Source organism: Bos indicus x Bos taurus, chromosome 26 (assembly GCF_003369695.1).
Source record: "Bos indicus x Bos taurus breed Angus x Brahman F1 hybrid chromosome 26, Bos_hybrid_MaternalHap_v2.0, whole genome shotgun sequence".
Lineage (NCBI taxonomy): Eukaryota > Metazoa > Chordata > Mammalia > Artiodactyla > Bovidae > Bos > Bos indicus x Bos taurus.
Genome location: NC_040101.1, coordinates 28,608,827 through 28,630,034, shown reverse-complemented (window position 1 = coordinate 28,630,034; position 21,208 = coordinate 28,608,827). Strand labels below are relative to the sequence as shown.

General features: G+C 40.2%; 1 pseudogene; it reads right to left on the bottom strand.

Moving 5' to 3' along the window:
- Nucleotides 1–15,064: 15,064 nt before the first annotated feature.
- LOC113884390 lies at nt 15,065–17,737 on the bottom strand (annotated as a pseudogene).
- Between the last annotated feature and the right edge of the window lie 3,471 nt (nt 17,738–21,208).

Genomic DNA, 21,208 nt, shown 5'->3' with positions numbered 1-21,208 from the left:
ACTTCTATAACATGATCCTTAGGTCTTGGCTCCTGAACATGTCCTCTGGGGCTTGCTTTCAAACCAGGCCCTCCTGAGTAGCTGGTACTATAAGCTTTCTTTTTTGTCACATTTACTTTACTCTCCAAAGAAGCACTTATCTACTCCACTTTATTCCCTTCCATGCTGTCAGGATCCAGGCATCCTTTAGATATTTACAGCTTCTAGCTAGCTGTATGAACTCAGAGACATTATGTAACTTCTGTATGTCTCAAGCTGTTTTAAAATTCTTAACCAAGTCCTAGTGTGTGACAACACTCAGTTTGTGTTAGTTGTTGTTATTATTATTATGTTGTTATTAACATAGCAATATGTTCTTACAACTGGTATAACCCACTTACCAAATTTGACTGTCAAAAATGTTCACATTTCTCTCTTTTTAAAAATCTGAGTCTAAATTCAGTTTGTTTTTATAACTGTTTTATTTTACTTTAATTGTTTATTTCTTGTGCTTAGTAGCTCAGTCCTGTCCGACTCTTTGCGACCCCATGGACTGTAGCCCGCCAGGCTCCTCTGTCCATGGGAATTCTCCAGGCAAGAATACTGGAGTGGGTTGTCATGCCCTTCTCCAGGGGATCTTCCCAACCCAGGGATCAAACCCAGGTTTCCCACACTGAGGCGGATTCTTTCCCATCTGAGCCACCAGGGAAGCCCTATTTATTTCTTACCTAGATATTTTGTGCACCCAGAAAAAATTCCAAAACAGTAAAAAGGCCCACCACTTCTCCCAACCACCCACTTCACCTCCCTACCAACCACCCTCTTACCAATTCCTTCCTTAAACAACTTCAAGGATATTCTATGCAATTACATTCATAAACTTGACCATTTTTCTCTTATATATCTCTTATATAAATATTAATACTAGCCATAATAATGTATCTTGGAGAACTTTTCAAATCAGCTCTTACTGAGTTGCCTAATTATCCCTTTTTTTCCTTTTAAAGATTTTCCTCCAATTTTTAGATTAGGGAATTTAGGGCATTAGATTCCACCCAATTTAGAAATATGGTATAATTTTCATAAAATAAGATTCATCCATTTTAACTATACAGTTTAATAAGTCTTGGCAATTGTATACTGTCGTGTACCATCTCAACAATTAAGACACAAAATGTTTCCATCATTCTAAAACGTCCCCTCATTCTCCATTGTAATCAATCCCCTCACCTAAAATCTAACTCTGTGAAACCATTGACCTGCTTTTCACTACAAAATAGTTTTCATTTCTAGAGTTTCATTTATATGGCATTGTACAATATACAGTGTTTGGTGTTTGACTTTGTACACTTCAATTTTTTTTTTTTTTTTGAGATTCCATGGCCTTGTTGTACATATCACCATCTCATTTCTTTTTAGCACAGAGTATTACATAATAAAGGAGTTATTTACTCAATTATCGGTTGATAGATATTTGGTTTGTTCCAGTTTGGGCTTCATATGAATAATGCTGCTATGAAAATTTGCATAACACTTTTGTGTGGAAATATGTTCACATTTGCTCTTGGGTAAATCCCTAAGAGTAGAATTTCTAGGTCATAAGGTATGTTTAACTTTATAAGTCACTACCAAACTGTTTCCCAAGTGTATCTACCATTTTGTAATCTCACCTATGATATAATTTGCCTTAATTCTTTTTAGCAGCTGGCATGCAGCTGCTGGTCAAAAAGAGCAATAAAGCAAATGCAGCAAATGTTAAATTGGTGAATCTGGATATAAGAGTACACAGGTGTTCATTTTACTATTCTTTCCTTTTTTCTTTAAAGTTTTTTCAAAATAAAAAAGTGGAGGGGGTACTAGATTGCATGTTATATGGTATTGGACTAATTCTGAAGTTTATCTGGCAGGGTATTTGTAAGGAGAGAGTAAATTTTCAAAAAGAACAATGAAGGGGAATGGTTCCAACTAGATATCTAAACAAACTCTAAAGCTATGATAATTTAAACATTTTTATTGTCACATACAAAAACCTCCTGGATAATCATAGAGAGTCTAGAAAAAAGCTCATGTGGCTATGGATTTTTAATATGCAATGAAGATGGCATTTTAAAATCAGAATGGGTTAATATATGATTATGGGACTTAACTACTAATTTATAAAAATGTTAGATCCCTATTCCATTCCCTTTACATACACCTTATATATGAATTCCTTAAATATGAATTCAGGAAATAATAGAAGTATAAGTAAGTCTATTAGAAGAACTATACATGATTTTTGTAAATTTGAAATAGGCACGAGATTCTTAAGCAAGAAGTGAAATCCAAAAGCAGTAAAGTGCTGATATATTTTGCTGCATAGAGATTTAAAAATTCTACTGGATTAAAAATAACATAAACAGTATATCTGTGCATGTTTTTGTTCATGTGTGCTCAGTCACGTGTCAGGTTTCTCACAGTATAAATTTTTTATTTTATTCTTTCTGGATGTGCTTCATTGCTGCACGGCCTTTTCTCTAGTTGCAGCAAGCAGGGGCTGCTCTCTAGCTGCAGTGCGAGGGCTTCTCATTGTGGTGACTTCTCTTGTTGCAGAGCACAGGCTCTAGGGCGCCTGGCCCTCAGAAACTGTTGCACGTGGGTTCAGTAGTTGTGGCTCTCTGGCTCGAGAGCACAGGCTCAAGAGCTGTGGCCCATGGGCTTAGTTGGTCTGTAGCATGTGGGATCCTCCATCAACCTGTGTCTCCTGCATTGGCAGGTGTATTGTTTACCTTTGAACCTACAGGGAAGCCCCTCATGGTATAGTTTGCTGATTGCATCCCCATAGCATCATGTTTCTTTCCCTCTTGAATTTGGTTTAAATTGATAGTTACATGTAAAGGCTTGATCAGATTAGATTTCTTTTTCAAAGTAAGACTAATTTCAGGACTTCCTTGGTGGTCCAGTGGTTAAGAATCTGTGCTTCCACGCGGGGGCCTCAGGTTGGGGAACCAACATTCCACATGAGCATGGCATGGCCAAAACAGTTTTTTTTTCTTGCCTCTTTTTATCAATGTTATCTACTATTGATTGTCTTTCCCTAGATCCATTCATTCATTAGGGTTTGGCAACTAGTGATATTTTAATTCTCTTTTCTACTGAGTTTATTAGAATACTTCTATAAGGAGAAACTTCCCCTTATCACCTATTCAGTTACCCTGAGATATTCAACTTGTAGGAAAAGCATAACAAATGTTGATTCTTTTTTCTCTACCAATTGTCAAAATAATAAGTTGATTCCCTACCATCCCTCAAAAGTGACCAATAAAGTGGGCTTTTGTAGTATCATTATGAATAAATAGATTTAATCCTATTTGAAGCTATAATTCATTGAGGCTGTAACTCTTTGTAATGCTCAAATGGTAGTTTTGGCTGGTGTGAATTTACTTAGGTTATCTCCAGAGGCCTTTGACACATCATTTGTCTTTATTAATTTCTTTGCTTCCTGATAATGACAGGTTATTTTAGGCCCATCTTCTGTATACAGATCCATCCCAGTCCTGGAATCAGCCATCTTAAGGAGTCCAGGTTACTTTTAACAAAATGACATTTAAAAACAACAAACTGAGTGCCGGGAATGCCCATTGGTACTGGGTTGGTCATGGACCCTAGGTCTTTTCAGTTAACAGAGCTAGAAAATACAATTAAAAAAAAAAGATTAAATATATCATGAGTTCATGTTGACACTTCCAATTCAAAATCAGCTATGGAGTTTTTACTTAACATCATCAGTCTTACTTCATTATCTCTTCTTAACAGTATAAAAAATTTCAGTTGTCAATAACAGCAACATTATTTTATTTTTTATTATTTTTATTCTATTTCTCCCACAATACACAGTTTCAGAGCAACAATGACGCTAAATTGAAAGAGACACGTGTACCCCAATGTTCATTGCAGCACTGTTTACAATAGCCAGAACATGGAAGCAACCTAGATGCCCATCAGCAGATGAATGGATAAGAAAGTTGTGGTACATAGTCACAATGGAGTATTACTCAGCTATTAAAAAGAATGCATTTGAATCAGTTCTAATGAGGTGGATGAAACTGGAGCCTATTATACAGAGTGAAGTAAGTCAGAAAGAAAAACACCAATATAGTATATTAATGCATATATATGGAATTTAGAAAGATGGTAATGATGACCCTATATGTGAGACAGCAAAAGAGACACAGATGTAAAGAACACACTGTTGGACTCTGTGGGAGAAGGCGAGGGTGGGATGATTTGAGAGAATAGCATTGAAACATGTATATTATCATATGTGAAATAGATCACCAGTCCAGGTTCATGCATGAGGCAGGGTGCTCAGGGCTGGTGCACTGGGATGAACCTGAGGGATGGGATGGGGAGGGAGGTGGGAGGGAGGGTCTGGATGGGGAGCACGTGAACACCCACGGCTGATTCATGTGAATGTATGGCAAAACCCACTACAATATTGTAAAGTAATTAGCTTCCAATTAAAAAAAATGAAAACAAACAAACAAAAAACAATGTTGCCAATAACCACCAACAATATAATTACCAAAAACAATGAGGTTTTTTTTTTAAAGTTGCTTTTTGTCCTTAGAGTACTTTTTACTATGGCTGTACAGTCAAATTAATGTATCTCAGTCATCTGAGATAGTTCTTTGTATACTTACACTACCCAAGACTCAATACATAGTTAGAGTATTTATTTTATTTATTTTCTCCCCAGTTTTATTGAGAACATTTAATTCCATTTTACTTTCTATTTAGGGGGGTTATTTTTACATTTTTATGTTTTGTCAGACTTTATGAGATATTCAAATATAATAAAGCTCACCAGTTTTAAGTATAGCATGAGATGAGTCTGAAAAAGACACGGAGATGTACAACCATCACCACAATCATTATATAGAATATTTTCATCACCCCCCAAATTTCTCTCATAATTCTTTGTACAGTCAGTCCCCTCCCCACATCTCTTGGCTCTTGTGTACAATTTGATGGACTTTGGTATAATACATTATTAACTGTTAAAAATTGTGGCAAAATATACTACATAAAATTGCCATTTTAATAATTTTTAAGTGTGCAATTCAGTGGCATTAGCTACATTCATAATGTTGTGCAACTGTCATCACTATTTAAAAAATGTTTTTATCACACCAAACAGAAATTCTATACCCATTAATTAGGAATTCTCCATTATCCACTCTGCCCAACACGTCCACGACTATAAGCATCTTTGCCATAGACATCACTGCTGCAGATGTTTATTGCACAAATATTTTTGCTCATAACTGATTGACCGTAAGAAAGGCAATGCCAAAGAATGCTCAAACTACCACACAATTGCACTCATCTCACATCCTAGTAAAGTAATGCTCAAAATTCTCCAAGCCAGGGTTCAGCAATACATGAACCGTGAACTTCCTGATGTTCAAGCTGGTTTTAGAAAAGGCAGAGGAACCAGAGATCAAATTGCCAACATCCACTGGATCATGGAAAAAGCAAAAGAATTCCAGAAAAACATCTATTTCTGCTTTATTGACTGTGCCAAAGCCTTTGACTGTGTGGATCACAATAAACTGTGGAAAATTCTGAAAGAGATGGGAATACCAGACCACCTGACCTGCCTCTTGAGAAACCTATATGCAGGTCAGGAAGCAACAGTTAGAACTGGACATGGAAAAACAGACTGGTTCCAAATAGGAAAAGGAGTATGTCAAGGCTGTATATTATCACCCTGCTTATTTAACTTCTATGCAGAGTACATCATGAGAAACGCTGGACTGGAAGAAACACAAGCTGGAATCAAGATTGCCGGGAGAAATATCAATAACCTCAGATACGCAGATGACACCACCCTTATGGCAGAAAGTGAAGAGGAACTAAAAAGCCTCTTGATGAAAGTGAAAGAGGAGAGTGAAAAAGTTGGCTTAAAGCTCAACATTCAGAAAACAAAGATCATGGCATCCGGTCCCATCACTTCATGGGAAATAGAAGGGGAAACAGTGAAAACAGTGTCAGACTGTATTTTTGGGGGCTCCAAAATCACTGCAGATGGTGACTGCAGCCATGAAATTAAAAGACGCTTACTCCTTGGAAGAAAAGTTATGACGAAGCTAGACAGCATATTCAAAAGCAGAGACATTACTTTGCCAACAAAGGTCCATCTAGTCAAGGCTATGGTTTTTCCTGTGGTCATGTATGGATGTGAGAGTTGGACTGTGAAGAAGGCTGAGCGCCAAAGAATTGATGCTTTTGAACTGTGGTGTTGGAGAAGACTCTTGAGAGTCCCTTGGACTGCAAGGAGATCCAACCAGTCCATTCTGAAGGAGATGAGCCCTGGGATTTCTTTGGAAGGACTGATACTGAAGCTGAAACTCCAGTACTTTGGCCACCTCATGCGAAGAGTTGACTCATTGGAAAAGCCTCTGATGCTGGGAGGGATTGGGGGCAGGAGGAGAAGGGGACGACAGAGGATGAGATGGCTGGATGGCATCGCCGACTCGATGGACGTGAGTCTGGGTGGACTCCGGGAGTTGGTGATGGACAGGGAGGCCGGGCGTGCTGCGATTCATGGGGTCGAGAAGAGTTGGACACGACTGAGCGACTGAACTGAACTGATTGACCATAAGACCATTCTGCTGTAAAAGATAAAATAACAAAAAACCAAAAAGGGACATTAAAAGGACATAATGAAACATATGAACAACGAAAGTAGAAAGACTTTATTGCAAAATACAAAATCCTTAAATAAACTAAAATGTGTGTGGGTTCACTGCAATACTGTGCAAATAACTGTGGGCTACATGTAAGCACTTGTCTTACATGCAAGTCTTTTATTCACAGTTATATAATATATATAATATAATACATATTTTTGTCTTAGATTTTTGTAATATAATACATATTATAAATATATATTACATATATTTTTGTTGTCAGTGATGATTTATCTCCTTGTTCAGCATTGTACTTTTTCTTTTATATTAAAATTTCCTTTGTTAAGAGAAGTATAAGTTTCCAGATACTAAGATGGATATTTTGTAACCGAGCTTTGTATTGTGTTGTGAAAACCTCTCCACTGTTGTTCCTGGCATCTTGTCCATCAACAGATGTTCAAAAGTTCTATGGGTCCTATGCCTTCAAATCACTGAAGGATTTGCAAACTGACATGTAACCATTTTTCAGTACAGTGTGCAATCTGGCTTTAAACACTCTTCTTTCACACTTCTTGTAAGTTTTATCAACCTATTTTGTATCAAGTTGATATACATTGTTGTTATCATCCACTATTTTAAGACTCTTCACTGTGTAGACCATAATGAGACCCAAGATTTATGTATTATAAAAATGGGAGTTCTGCATCAAGGGGAAATGAAACTAGACTGTCAACAAACTAATTTATCTTTTATGGCAAAATTGCATTATAGACGATTAGCTATGTAGCAAACATGCTTGCAACTTAAGATGTCTGTAGCAAAGATGCTTGCAATGAAAGTACCTAGAACCCTCCCCAGCCCCTTGTGACCTCTAGTCTACTTTCTGTCTGTTTGAATTTGCTTAGCCTGGATATTTCATGTAAGTGGACTCAAACAACATTGTCCTTTGTGTCTACCTTCTTTTGCTAAGCATGTTTTCAAGATTCATCCATGTTGTAGCATGTGTCAGAATTTCACTCCTTTTCATAGTTGAATAATGTTCCATTGTTGTGGACATGTCACTTTGTAAAATTTTTATTTATTTTTAATTGGAGGATAATTGCTTTACAATATTGTGTTAGTTTCTGCCCTATATCAGCATGAATCAGTCGTAGTTATATGTATGTCCCCTCAGTCTTGAACCTTCCTCCCAGCTCCCACTCCATCCTGCCCTCTAGGTTGTCAAAGAGCACCAGATTTGAGCTCCCTGAATCACATAACAAATTTCCACTGGTTATCTAATTTTACATACGGTCATGTATATGTCTCAATGCTACTCTCTCAATTCATTCCACCCTCTCTTTATCCTGCTGTGTACACAAGTTTGTTCTCTATGTCTTTGTCTCCATTGTGCCCTGCAGATGGATTCATCAGTACCATCTTTCTAGATTCTGTATATATGTGTTAATTTGTGATATTTGCCTTTCTCTTTTTGACTTACTTCGGACCTCCTTGGTCACTCAGACTGTAAAGAATCTGCCTGCAATGCAGGTAACCTGGGTTTAATCCCTGGATCAGGAAGATCCCCTGGAGAAGGGAACGGCTACCCACTCCAGTATTCTTGCCTGGAGAATTCCATGGACAGAGGAGCCTGGTGGGCTACAGTCCATGGGATCACAAAGAGTCGCACACAACTGAGTGACTAACACACATATTCTGACTTACTTCACTCTGTATAATAGGCTCTGTTGCTGCTACTGCTGCTGCTAAGTCACTTCAGCCGTATCCGATTCTGTGTGACCCCATAGACGGCAGCCACCAGGCTCCCCTGTCCCTGGGATTCTCCAGGCAAGAACACTGGAGTGGGTTGCCATTTCCTTCTCCAATGCATGAAAGTGAAAAGTCAAAGTGAAGTCGCTCAGTCGTGTCCGACTCTTAGCAACCCCATGGACTGCAGCCTACCAGGCTCCTCCATCCATGGGATTTTCCAGGCAAAGTACTGGAGTGGGGTGCCACTACCTTCTCCGATAATAGGCTCTAGGTTCATCCATCTCTTTAGAACTGAGTCAAATGTATTCCTTTTAATGGCTGAGTAATATTTGATCATGTGTATGTACAACAACTTCTTTATCCATTTGTCTGTTGATGGACATCTAGGTTGCTTCCACGTCCTAATTATTGTAAATAGTGCTGTGATGAACATTGGGGTACACGTGCCTTTTAGGATTATGGTTTTCTCAGAGCATATGCCCAGTAGAGGGATTGCTGAGTTATGTGGTAGTTTTATTCCTAGCTTTTATAGGAATCTCCATGCATATGTCACATTTTGCTTATCCATTTATCTCTTGATGGACACTTGTTTCCATATTTTGACTATTGTGAACAAAGCTGCTATGAAAATGCATGTCCAAATATCTCTTGAGACTCTGCTTTCAACTCTTTTGAGCTTAGGAGTAGAATTGCTGGATCATAAGGTAATTAAATGTTCAGCTCTTTGAGGAACTCCCAAATTATTTTCTGTAGTGATTGCACCATTTATTTTATTTATTTTCCTAACAGCAATGTATGTGTCAAATTTTCCACATTCTCAACAATACCTGCTGCTGCTAAGTCACTTCAGTAGTGTCCGACTCTGTGTGACCCCAGAGACAGCAGCCCACCAGGCTCCTCCGTCCCTGGGATTCTGGCAAGAACATTGGAGTGGGGTGCCATTGCCTTCTCTGCAACAATAACCTAGTAGGTGTGAAAGCCCAAGACAAATGCAAATCAAAACCTCAGTGAGATGCCATTTCACACCAACAATACTAATAGATGTGAAATGGCATCTCACTGAGGTTTTGATTTGCATTTCCCCTGGGCTTCTCTGGTGGCTCAGACAATAAAGTGTCTGCCTGCAATGCAAGAGATCCGGGTTTGATCCCTGGGTTGGCAAGATGCCCTGGAGAAGGAAATGGCAACCCACTCCAGGACTCTTGCCTGGAAAATCCCATGGATGGAGGAGCCTGGTAGGTTGCAGTCCATGGGGTCACAAAGAGTCAGACAAGACTGAACTTCACTTAATGACTGATTTGGGTTTCCCGGGTGGCGCTAGCAGTAAAGAACCTGCCTGCGAATGCAGGAGACTTAAGGGACTGTGAGTTCTATCCCTGGGTCAGAAAGATCCCCTGGAGGAGGGCATGGCAACCCACTCCAGTATTCTTGCCTGGAGAATCCCACGGACAGAGGAGCCTAGCAGGCTACAGTCCATAGAGTCGCAAAGAGTTGGACATGACTGAAGCAACTTAGCACACAATGACTAATGATGTTGAGCATCTTTTCATCAGCTTATTGGCCATTTGTATATTTTCTTTGGAGAAATGTCTATTCGGGTTATTTATTTATTTAAAACTGGATTGTCCATTTTTTTATATTTATCCCTCATTATATATTTAAAGCAGATTTCATATAGGCAACAATTGGGTCTTGTCTGTTTTATCCAGTCTGTCTTTTAATTGGTGTATTAAAAGACTACTCACATTTTAAATGTTTTTTGATAAAGTTGGATTAATATCTACCATATTTGTGACTATTTTCTATTCTATTCTTTGCAATTCTTTGTTTCTTTATTTGAATATTCTCCTTTTTTCTTCTCTAGTTTTTTTTCTTCTCTAGTTTTAATACAGCATTTTATATGATTTCATTTTCTCTCCTCTCTTAGCATGTTAATTATACTTTAAAAAAGCTTTAGTGATTTCCCTAAAGTTTGAAATATACATTTACAACTAATCTAAGTCCAATTCCAAATACACTATACCAGTTCATGAATAGTGCAGGTATCTTATAAAAGAATTATAAATCCCTCCTTCCTGTCCCTTATAATGTTGTCATTCATTTCACTTATCTATAAGCTGTAATCTCCCAACACATTGTTGCTATTTTTATTATTTATTTATTTATTTGTGATTGCGCTGGGTCTTCCTTGCTGTTTACAGGCTTTCTCTAGCTGCCGCAGGAGGGGCTACTTTTCATCGTGGTGCGTGGGCTTCTCGTTGCGATGGCTTCTCTTGACATTGAGCACAGACTTTAGGTGCTTGGGCTTCCGTAGTCGCAACTCATGGACTCTAGAGCACCGGCTCAATAGTTGTGGTGTGTGGGTTTAGTTGCTCTGCGGCATGTGGAATCTTCCCCAACCAGGGATCAAACTTGTGTTCCTATATTGGAAGGCAGATTCTTACCACTGTACCACTAGTGAAGTCCTGTTGCTATTATTTGAATAGCTGTATATTAGATCAATAAAATGAAAGATTTTATGTTCATTTGTTCCTTCTCTAATGCTCTTTTTTTGTTATATAGATGCAAGTTTCTGACCTATACCATTTTTCTTCTCTCTAAAGAATATCTTTTAATGTTTCTTGCAAGACAGGTCCACTGGCAACACATTCCCTTGGTTTTTGTCTGGAACATTCTTTATTTTTTCTTCACTTTTAAACATAATTTTGCAGTAATGAAGACCGAGCACAGCCACAAGTAAATAAATAAAATAAAAATAAGCAACAACAACAATAATAATAAAAGAACCTGGTAGAGATTCTGAAATAAATATTTATGAAAGTTTGTGGGCCTCTTATGATTAGGCCCTCAGGAGTTTTTGATTCTCAAGCTAGTCCACACAACCTCCAGAAATTTGTCAATTACTGTTAACATGTTCTTACCAGTTGCTTGCTCCAGTGGCTTCCATTCCCTATAAACTGTGATTGTCTGTAATTGCCTGTCTATCCAGTTTCAGAGGCAGTAGCTTGCCCTGAAAATTTTTTGTTTTAAGAATAATTACATAGAAATCTAGAAGGAAATATGTCAAAGTGTAATGGTAAACCCACAAACATGTTTTTTGCTTTTGTTGAGTAGTAGAAACATGGTACATTCATGTAGGGAAATAGTATGCTTGCTCCTTGGCTGCTTACTTCGCTTCAGTAAGTGTCCGACTCTTTGTGACCCCACGGACTGTAGCCCACGAGGCTCCTCTGTCCATAGGATTCTCCAGGCAAGAATACTGGAGTAGGTTGCCATTTCCTAGTCTAGGGGATTTTCCCAACCCAGGGATAGAAGCTAGGCTTACTGTACTGTAGGCAGATTCTTTACCACTGAGCCACCGGGGAAGCCTAGAACTGAAGATTAACTTTACTTAAAACAATTAAGGTGATGCTGATCAGACCACTGCATGGCCAATTTTAAGATGACTGTCGGAGCCGACTGCTATTTTTGCATATAGTCGCCTCCCTCCATCTGTGAAATCTCTTGCCCTCTGATGTCAGTGGGATAGGAGTTGGCCTTGGGACAGGAGTCTACCCTCTCCCTACCCGCCCCCCTCCATAGTTGGCATCCAAAATAAAGCAAATTTTCCTTTTCACCAGTCTTGCCTCTTCATTGGCTTTTGAACAGTAAGCAGCTGAACCCCACTTTCGTTTACACAAACATACATTTTTATACATAGATGATATATGAAAGGATCCACAAGAAACTAGTAATTGTGGTTGCCTCATGGACGGAGGAGCCTGGTAGGCTGCAGTCCATGGGGTCGCTAAGAGTCGGGCACGACTGAGCGACTTCAATTTCACTTTTCACTTTCATGCATTGGAGAAGGAAATGGCAACCCACTCCAGTATTCTTGCCTGGAGAATCCCAGGGACAGAGGAGCCTAGTGGGCTACCGTCTATGGGGTCACACAGAGTCGGACACAACTGAAGCGACTTAGTAACAGCAGCAGATACGACTGTGTGACTGAGAATGCACTGGGAAAAAGAATTAAGGATAGGAATGGGAGAGAGTTGATTTTCTCAGTTTACTTTTTATTCTTTTTCACTTTTTTACGACTTACTTTAACTTTGTGTGTGTGTATTTGTAATGGAAAAAATGCCATTGTGTCCTCTATTCTGATTGATTTCAGAACACTTTCAGGACATGGAAAGAAGAATTGTAAAACTTGGTGTCAGCTGTGGGAATAGTGGCCCATGTTCCCAGTGTGATTTGCCAGTAGTCAAAATTATAGAGACAGAAAGTAAAATGGTGTTTGTTAGAGTCTGGAGCTGGCGGAGGGAATGAGGAGTTATCGCTTAATGGGTATTGAGTTTCAGTTTTGTGAAATGAAAAGAATTCTGGAGATGGATGATGTTGATGGCTGTGCAACAATATAAATGAAGTTCATACCATTGAACTGTGCACTTAAAAATGGTTGAGCTGGTAAATTTTACGTGTATTTTACCACAATTTAAAAAATTGGAAAAAAACCCACAAGACAGTTCTTAACATTTTAAAGTACAAATATATAGAACTTTATAATAACAGAAAAAGAACTATTAATGACAGAGAAGGATAAGTTAAGGTTTTCCCAGATTTTAAAAAAACCTAAAGAACTTATTGCTATAATAGCAGACACGCCCTACAAGAAATGCTAAACAGTTGTTCCAACTGAAACGAAAGTAGAGTAACTAAAAACTGTACAAAGAAGTAAAGAACACCAGTAATTATACCTACATAGTTAGGTGTAAAATCCAGTACTGTTGTATTTTTGGTTTGTAGCTTCTCTTTTTTCCCTATATGATTAAAAGACAAATGCAAAAACAACAATTATCTATGTCAATGGGCACACAATGCATACATATGTAATCTGTGACAATAACAACATAAGGAAGGGAGGATGAAGCTATGTAAGAGCAGAGTTTTGTATACTCTTGAGGCTAAGTTGGTTTAATTCAAACTAGATTATTATTAACCGAAGCTGTTACCTCTAACACCCGGCCACTAAGAAAATAACTAAAAACAAAATCAGAAAAAGAAATGAGAAGAGAATCAAAATAGTGCACTAGAAAAAAATTAAGCACAAAGTAAGGCAGCAGTAGGAACTTCCCTGGTGGTGCAGTGGTTAAGACTCTGAGTTTCCAACACGGGAGCTGGTGTTCAATCCCTGGTTGGGGAACTAGATCCCACATGCCACAACTAAAGAACCTGCATGCCACAACTAAGACCCAGTGCAGCCAAATAAATAATAAATATTTTTTAAAAAGATAAAGCACAATAGAGTCACCCCAGTGATGTTCCTGTGTGTTCAGATTGCTGAATTTGAGTGAACCATCCTTGAAAAAACAAGGGACTTCCCTGGTGGTCCAATGGCTAAGACTCTGTACTCCTAATGCAGGGGGTCTGGGTTCGATTCCTGGTCAGGGAACTAGATCCCACATGGCACAACTAAAGACTCTGCCTGCTCATCAAAGATTGAAGATCATGTTTGTAACAACTAATGCCTGGCACAGCCAAATAAATAAATTGAAAAAAAAAAAAAGAAAAAACAAAATACAATGTGAATAGAAAGACTCATCACTGCCACCCCCCATCCTTTTCTAAAAATAATTTATAAGAAAAAATCATTAATATTTTACGTAATTAGTTTCACCCAAGGTTCACACATGGAAGAAATAGCTAAGACATAACATCATAAATTCTCACTATGAAATAACAATAGAATCTGATATATTCTGAGTATTTGCAAGTTGGGAGAGAGCCTCAGAGATTATATTACTCATCCCCTCACTGCAGAGATGAGGTAGGTCACTGAGGCCCAAGAAGGTCTAGTGTGGGACCTTGGGGTCTAACCCCAGGGACAGCGCCTGGGTAGAATGCAGGCCTCCTGAAGCCTAACTCAGGGTGCCCTCTACTCCTTCGTCTTTATCAAAAGTAAACATGCTGCTGCTGCTAAGTCGCTTCAGTTGTGTCCGACTCTGTGTGACCCCAGAGACGGCAGCCCACCAGGCTCCCCCGTCCCTGGGATTCCCCAGGCAAGAACACTGGAGTGGTATGCCAGTTCGTTCTCCAATGCACAAAAGTTAAAAGTGAAAGTGAAGTCGCTCAATCATGTCTGACTCCTAGCGACCCCATGGACTGCAGCCTACCAGGCTCCTCCGTCCATGGGATTTCCCAGGCAAGAATACTGGAGTGGGGTGCCATCGCCTTCTCCGAAAGTAAACATAAAATTCACCAAATGATAAAGTGCACATGCTAATGTGGGCAAGAGCTTCAGTCGTATCCAACTCTTTGTGACCCCACGGACTGTAACCTGTCAGACTCCTCTATCAGTGGGATTTTCCAGGCAAGGATACTCAAATGGGTTGCCATGCCCTCCTCCGGGGGATCTTCCCCACCCAGGAGTTGAACCTATATCTCTTACATCTCCTGCATTGGCAGGTGGGTTCTTTACCATTAACTGCCTCCTGAGAAACCCCACACAAGGTGGTGCAGATTAGCAATTTGGTCTTGCAATGTGATTCCTTTAGCCATCAGTCAGTTATGTAACCCACCTTGGAGTGGGAATTTTTCATACGAGATTGTTCAGCATTCTGAGGGAAGACTCATACAGGCTAAACACGGCTTCTTCGTGGATTCAGGAAGATTTTTCATGGCTCTTAGCCTGTGGTGGGCAGGCTGTCAGCTGCACAGCAGAATTCCAGTTTCCAAGCAGCACTGTGAGGTGCGTCCTGGCTTCAAGCAGCACAGCGATATCTGTATGGTGCATGCAGGATAACCTTTCTTCATCCAGTCTTTCCCCAAAGGAGGGCCTTTTGGATTAATCATTCCTTCGACAAAATGGTGAATGGTCCACACCAGTCTGAAGTCCACTCCTAGGCGTCCCTACTATATTGATATAAACCATAACCATTATGAGGAAAGGTGTTAGCAGACACTGTCTCTGTGGTCTCTGGTGTTGGTCATGGGAAACTCGCCCTGTCAAAGGTTGGTATAATGTTGGCCTTTTGGCTACAGTTTCTTGCCCCGGGGGAAATGTCTAGTTTGCAGACCTCCTCGACAGCAATATTCCCACTCAACTTTCATGGGTAACCACTTCCCTGCCCAGGTGCAGTAGGCAACGGTGTGGTTTCAGGAGCCTGGGTGATCTGGCCTGGGTCAAACAGTAGAGTCGGGCCCTTCCGGGTGTCTCCAGGTAGTGCCTTTAACAGGTAACCACCAGGGAGCATCTGTAACTGCCTGTTGGCTATCAGACTTCCTGTGCTCACTCAACATCTCTTCAAAGCCAAAGGAGTCAGCAAACTTGTCATGCTCTGTCAAATAGCTGGTTGAGTTTACAGCTTCTCAAATTTAGCCTTACTGACCTCACAGGCGTCCTTGTAAAAAGCATCAATAGCAACTCTCTTCACAGATGCTTCTCCATCCTACTTTATCTGAGGATCATCAGTGCCCATTGTAAATACTCTGGCAGGGATGGGGCCATTTTGGTGGGTAGAAACAGCCGATCTCCGGGCGTCTTGTGAGTATAGGTGTGCAACCCCCATCTGCTACAGACCCCGGGGCACTGGGGAATGCCCAAACTGCCCGAGCCTGTGAGGAACACCACGCCCAGGCCTCTTTGCCTCCCACCAGCCAGCCTGGGCCCCTCATCAAGAGCAGAGGCAACAAGAGGATGAGCTAGATACAGTTTTTGTTTTTTTTTGTTTTGTTTGTTTTTAAAAAACCTTAGATTTTCTTTATTCATTGGTCCATTTCTACAACAAATATATCCAAAACACTACACGATAAAATTATTTACAACATTTCCAAATGAGAAGATTCTTTCTGCCCTGCTACTGCTATTCACACACAGTACTTCCACAGCACATCATGAGAAGATTCAGTTCAGTTCAGTTCAGTCGTCAGTTGTGTCCAACTCTTTGCGACCCCATGAATCGTAGCACGCCAGGCCTCCCTGTCCATCACCAACTCCCAGAGTTCACTCAGACTCACGTCCATCGAGTCAGTGATGCCATCCAGCCATCTCATCCTCTGTTGTCCCCTTCTCCTCCTGCCCCCAATCCGTCCCAGCATCAGAGTCTTTTCCAATGAGTCAACTCTTCGCATGAGGTGGCCAAAGTACTGGAGTTTCAGCTTCAGTATCAGTCCTTCCAAAGAAACCCCAGGGCTGATCTCCTTTAGGATGGACTGGTTGAATCTCCTTGCAGTCCAAGGGACTCTCAAGAGTCTTCTCCAACACCACAGTTCAAAAGCATCAATTCTTTGGCGCTCAGCCTTCTTCACAGTCCAACTCTCACATCCATACATGATAAGATTACCTTGTACTCTCAACTGGTTAAGAAATGTGAAAACTAATAATGTAATCACATTAGCCCTCCTCAATATGTGGCAACATTTTAGAAACCTTGAACTTCATCTTGCAACATCTAAAGAGTTCAACAACAGCTTTCCCCATTGTACTTTACGAAATAAGTTGCAGGGACTAGGAGAAGAATCACATTGTCAAGATAACTAACTGTACAGAAATGGATTTAAAAAGTCACACCTCAAAATTACTTTTTGTGAATTTCACACACATTTACAAATACCACATTGTCATCCAGCTTGTTTACTTGGATTTTCTTTGCTTGGACTGCACGACATTGGTTATGTCTTTAGCAGAGCTAGGGGCTGAAGCAGAGAGGATGGTTCACGATGTCCATTTTCCATATTGTCAGAAGCCACAAGCCAGCTCTTCACTTTGAGCGTTTATTTGGCTTGGAGTTTTGGACTTTTCAATTACCTCTTTGGGCTCTCTGTTTTGTCCAGAGACTATGGCAGCATTTGCCTTGAGTTCTAACCTGGGAACAGACCCCTGTAGTGTTGTGGCTGGAGTTTCCTTTGGGACCAAACTCTGTGAAGGGCCTGATGGTCAGCTTGAAAATTCTGGCTGTTTAGAGCCTGAGTTTTCCAAGCTAATTCCTTGTTTTCCAGGTAATGGCTGCTTATCAGCCTCCTCCAGACCAGCTGGGTGAGTATCTGGAGTGCTTGGATTCGCTATTTTTCTTCTACCAAGGAGGTTTCTTCTTCTGTTTATTTGCATTGATGTTATTTTGCTTATTGTGTACCCCAAAATTGCCTGTAGAGATATCACTCTGCAATAAGTTGACCAACAATGGGTTTGTTCGTGTGACATCCTTATTGACTGGGAAGCCTAGATTCTGACCACAGAACATCTGATTTCCATTGGGTGCACCAATGGAAGGTGCGTTGAAAGGCATCCGATGGCCGGAGAAGTAGTTTCTGGGGGCACTGTTTCCCTGCATGGCCTGCACATGAGGGCGGGGGAACATGGTGCTTTGTTGCATGCTAACATCAGGCATCATCTGAGACGAGCTATCATTATTTGCTATAGTAGCAGGATCACCATGCTGCTGGGCCATACAGGTATATGTATGTGTGTGTGTGTGTGTGTGTGTGTGTGTGTGTGTGTGTGTATGTATATATATATATATATATATATATATATATATATATATACACAATTTATGTATTGGCTGTGCTGGGTCTTCATTGTTTCATGGGCTTTTCTCTAGTTGTGGTGAGTGGGGGCTACTTTCTAGATGCAGTGCACAGGCTTCTCACTGCAGAAACTTCTCTTGTTTTGAAGCACAGGCTCAAGGGTGCATGGACTTCAGTAGTTGTGGCACATGTGCTCAGCAGTTGCAGCTCCTGGGCTCTAGAGCACAGGCTTAATAGTTGTTGGGCTATATAGTTTTAAATATTGTTTTTCTTTCACATTACTTTGTAAACATGGTTTTGTGTTTCTCCATGTTCTGGCAGCAGCAAGCTGTTTTATAATATTAGTATTTAATAATTTAAGCTTTCATTATAGGGTTGTTTGCAGCTTTTTTGAGTCCCAGTGATGTAAGTGTTTTAGTACATATAGATTTTTTTTCTTTTATTCTATTTCACTGGGTTTTAAATTCCTAGATGAGAGATTGGGTCAAAAGAAAGCCAGTTGGCTCTTGCCAAGTGTTACCTAAGTATGCCTCTAGAAGGATTATTACCTGGCCCTAGACAGGTGTGAATATATCTGTTTCCCAACGCTGATACCCAGCGTTGGGTATCTAATTTTTACTTGGTTTAATGGTTGTTAATTGGAACCATACTATACTTACAGTCTTTAATTTGTATTTCCCTAATTACTAAGGAAGTTGAGTCTTTTTAAAAATAAATATGTTGTTTATTACTTGTTTATCCTGTTAGATGCCTACTCGATTCAAAGCAACAGACATTCTGAGTGCCCACTCTGTGCTAGGAGCTGTGTACATCCCTTAAAGGGGCAGTGACCTAATAAAAATGATCCTTTGGAATAGGGTGGGGGAACCAGGATAGTATAGGAAACATAAGAGTAGCTATACTCTCTCAGTAGAAGCACAGTCCTGGCAAACTGCTTGGGGAAAGGCCTGTGGGTGGAAGACAAAGAAGGGAAGGGTTGACTCTGCCTGAAAAAGATTAGGCTTTTGCAGGGTAGGTGACTTTAGAGCTAGGGCTGAATAAGATTTATCCAGGTGAGAAAATAATGTATGGGGAGAGGGGACAATATGAAAAGAGGTCAACAGGTTGAAAAGTCTGATAATATGGTGCTTGTGTAATGGGGCTGTGACTCTTCCATTATAGCTAAGACACAGGATGCTGGAGCTGAGGAATGATGGGACATTGGCTGGAAAGGAAGAGTCAGGACTAACCTTGGGAATCTGACCTTGGTCCTGAAGAATTTTTGTTCTTTTTTTAAAAAAAGTATTTATTTATTTGGCTGCATTGGGTCTTGGTTGTGATACATGCAGTCTTTGTTGTGGCACAGGAGCTTAGTTGCTTCACAGAATGTGGGATCTTAGTTCCTAAACCAGGGATGGAACTCCTGTCCCCCCACATTGGAAGGTGGATTCTTAACCACCGGACCACCAGGAAAGTCTCAAATATTTTGTTCTTAAAGAGGAATGACAGGAGCTAATGTATGTTTTAGAAAGATGTTTCTGGTAGCTAAAGAATCTGCCTGCCAATGTAGGAGATGCGGATTCGATCCCTGGGTCAGAAAGATTCCCTGGAGAAGGAAATGGAAACCCACTCCAGTATTTTTGCCTGGGAAATCCCATGGACAGAGTCCAGCGGGGTATAATCCATGGGGTCACAAAGAGTTGGACATGAATTTGCAACTAAACAGCACTTTTGGTAGTTAATAAGAGGTAGACATGTTCCTTGCCTTTATGGAGCTCAAGGACTAGTGGGGGAAACAAGTGTTAAACAAGAAATCATAATTATAAGCTCTCATTGAATGAAATGAGTCCCCGTATGGGCCACTCTCTTCTTTGCTTTCCTGGTGGCTCAGATGGTAAAGTGTCTGCCTACTATGCAGGAAACCTGGGTTCAATCCCTAGGTTGGGAAGATCTGCTGGAGAAGGAATTGGCAACCCACCCCAGTACCCTTGCCTGGAAGATCCAATGGACAGAGGAGCTCAGTAGGCTATAGTCCATGGGGTCTCAAAGAGTCGGACATGACTGAGTGACTTCAATTGAAAGAAAAAATGTCATGCTTTGAGAGCAATTTATATGTAACAGGGGTAGCAGACCAACTCCAAAGGTCAGGGAGGGTTTCCCCTAGGAAATAATTTCTGGAGGTGTTTCTTCTTCTGCTCTTACACACACCTCTCACTTAAGTCTTACCATCAAACTTCACAGATAAAAGCAATGTAAAATATTTGAAAGAAACCCAGAATTGAATATACATATTCTACATGCATTTGTAAACCTCCCCAAATGATTCACCCTGACATTCCCTTGTATCTGGTCCCCAGTATCCCTTCTTTGTAAAAAATGTTAAATTTCATTTTATTTATTTACTCGTTTATTTTATTTTGGCTGCACTGAGTCTTCATTGTGGTGCACTAACTTTCTCATTGCAGCACTTGGGCTTTGTTGCCATAAGGTATGTGAGATCTTAGTTCTCTGACTAGGGATCAAACCTCATCCCCTGTGTTGGAAGGCAGATTCTTAACCACTGGACTATGAGGGAAGTCCCCACAGTATCCTTCCATTGACGTTATCTGACTTGTATACTGACCCCAACCTTGTGAGGCAGGCAGGCAAGTGTGACTCTCAACATTTTATTGATGAAGAATGTGAGTTTCAGGTTAGGTAACTTGCCTAGAATCACAGGACTAGTTAATATGTACAGGCATTTGAATCCAGGTCTTGTAATACCTATGTGGAATTCTTTTCTTTTTTAAGAAAATTTTTTTTAATTAGTAAAGGTCTCAACAAGTGGTCACACCTATGTTCTTTTTATTTATTTTTTTTAATTTTTTTGGCTGCATGTGTGGTGTGTGGAATCTTAGTTCCTAACCAGCCTGCTCTCCCTGCATTGGGAGAGCAGAGTATTAACCACTGGATTGTCAGGGAAGTCCCTAGGTGGAATTATCCTTGCAATGCTCATTCTTTTGTTTGTTCATTAATCCATCTAATATGCACTGATCACCTTCTGAGTGTCAGGCTATGTGTGAAGCAATCCAGAACCACAAAAGGTTTTAAGCAGGAAAGTAGCATGATCCAATTTAGGTTTTAGAACCTTCTTTTGGATGAGAGGACAGAAAGAAGTGGTTTTCAAAGTATGGTTTGAGGCCACACTGGGTCAGACGGGTCTTCCAGATGGCACTAGTGGTAAATAACTCACCTACCAATGCAGGAGATCTAAAAGATTCAGGTTTGATCCCTGGGTTGTGAAGATCCCCTGGAGGAGGGCATGGAAACCTACTCCAGTATTC